The sequence below is a fragment of the Penaeus vannamei genome, chromosome 17 (genome assembly GCF_042767895.1).
Source record: "Penaeus vannamei isolate JL-2024 chromosome 17, ASM4276789v1, whole genome shotgun sequence".
Lineage (NCBI taxonomy): Eukaryota > Metazoa > Arthropoda > Malacostraca > Decapoda > Penaeidae > Penaeus > Penaeus vannamei.
The window spans coordinates 636,229-638,728 of NC_091565.1; the positions used below are offsets into that span (position 1 = coordinate 636,229).

Here is a 2,500-nt window from a genome sequence, read left to right on the forward strand (position 1 = left end):
GGAACCTTGACTGTGTGATTAACTAAGGGAGGGAAGGGCCTACAAAGGGAATATGGCTGAGGTGTGTGTGTGGCAGGAGAAGACTTACCAGACAGTGTGTGATGTATTATTTAACATTACATTCATCTCTTTCACAAAAAAAATAATAGTATAGAAAAACAGCCCACCAACTTTTGACAGCTTGCATTTGATCGTGGCCAGTAGGACTAGCACAAAGTACAATAAGGCAAATTTGTAATAAATAGTCATTTAGGGGGTTTATTTTCTTACATTTGAACATTATTTACAATCATAACTGAAAATAGGATAAACAGTTTTGTGATGGAACGAAAAGGAAAGGGAGGGAAGATAAACAAATGTTAAAGAACAACAATATAGAATGTTAACACGCTCATACTGGTTGATATTTAATCACATTATGGTGACCTCAGTCCAAATGCCAGAAGGCCATTGAGCTTAATCTGATTTGTGTGTGTTCATGTTTTTGGCCTTGACTGCAATCATTGAGAGATGCAGCCCTTCAAAATAGGCATAAGTCTTTATTTAACTGGATTTCCTTAAGAATTGTGTATGCTACAGCCAAAGGTATAAAGAGTTGGGTAGATTAATGTTTCCTGTGCTTCAAATTTTTCACTCTTACCGCTAATTGGGCATGAAGCTAGGTTTATGGTTTAGTATAGTGTGGGCAATTCCAGTTGATAATGGGTTAAACATCGCTGCCAAGTTTTGTTGAGCCCATGTAAAAACTGTTATCTGTGTATTGAGTAAAAGCCCTATCACACTTCTAGTTTATCCATCAATATTTGTGTTTCCACTTGAATTTTAGGCCTTTCGCATGCATCATATGTATGTAGAACACCAGCTAGAAGAAAGCGGTAACAATCGTTTCTGTCTAGCTATTTCCGTCTTGATCTTGTGCTACAATATATATATATATATTTTTTTTATGAATTAGAAGTTCATATTTAAATAAGCTGATATTCTTGAATATTTTTGTTTTTAATGTAGCAGGCTCCTTTACATAACGATGTCTCTTTAAAATAATGTGATGAGAATGCCCATGTTATTACCAGGACCTCAATCCGATGGTGCCACGTTTGTTTTACTTGGGCACAAGGTTTGCTACTTTGTCAGCAGGGATACTTTGTCAGTGTAATAGGGTCAGACCAGCTGCATATGGAAAGTTCATATGGAAACACAAAATTTGACAAAGTGTTAGTGTGGTAGGGTCTTAATATTTGGAATATTTTTGCAGGACTTGTACCGGTTCACATATATTCTGTGATTATGATGATAGTTGATTAATTTTAGAGTTTGATTAAAGCGATTATACTAATTGATATCTATTGTTTATATTGTCATGTTTTTGTTATTATTATTATTGTTATTATCATTATCACTATTGTCATTATTATTATTATTATTATTATTATTATTATTATTATTATTATTATGATTGTGATCATGATAATGGTTGAGTAATGTTTGAATTTATTTGCAGTAATTATACTAGATGATATTTATTGTTTTTATTATCATATTTTAGTTGGACGTTCTTCTTGTTATTGTTAGTTATAGATATTATTATTATAATTATAATTTTTATTAATTTTATTATGATCATTTTTATTATTATTTTTTCTGTTATCATGATCATCATCACCATCATCAATATTATTACATTGTTGTTGTTATTGTTAACTCTATTATGATCATAACAATTTATTATTATTATTATTATTATTATTGCTATTATTATTATTTTTATTATTATTATTATTATTATTATTATTATTATTATTATTATTATTATTATTATTATCACTATCATTATCATTATTATTATTAAAGTCACTATTATTGTCATTGCTGTTATTGTTATTATTATTATTATCATTATTATTATTATTATTACTGTGATGATGATGATGATAATGGAGATTATAGTGAAAGGGGTCATAGGTTAAAACAACAACAAAAACAAATCTTTCTTTCTCTTTATGGGAGGGATGAGGCGTATGGTTAGGTTTCTTTTTTCTTTCACTTAATGCTTTAGAACCCAGGGTTTAATCTTGCACTTATTGTTGCTTTATCACATTTAAATGCTCTGTTCTCATAGTAAAGAGGGAGAGAAAGTGCCAACAAGGAACACTTTGTCTCAGGATTATTATATCTTTGACAATTGTGGATTTGTTGCCGTGTTACGCATGTGTTTTTGATTTTTTTATGGCTTATGGTAAGTAACTAGTTGAAATCATCCCTATCATCTGTCTGGAAAGCTCTAAAAAGCATTTCTTTGATCACAGGTTAAGACCTGTGGATTCACACTAGGTTTTTAATTGCAATTACAGAAAAGAGTTTGATGTACAATAATGGTTACTGTTGATGGTAAGCAAGGATTACAATGAAGATATTTTTTAATATCTGAAGTGTTATAGAATAAATATAAACATGATGATTTTAATTTTTTTAATAACTTTCATTAGCATTGTTACCAGTA

The 2,500-nt window shown here is 29.8% G+C and overlaps 1 protein-coding gene across 3 annotated transcripts in view; it reads left to right on the forward strand.

The window, feature by feature from the left end:
- Window positions 1-2,500, forward strand: part of LOC113822409 (zinc finger DHHC-type containing 8) — a 47,180-nt gene that overhangs the window by 30,433 nt on the left and 14,247 nt on the right. The window lies entirely within an intron of this gene.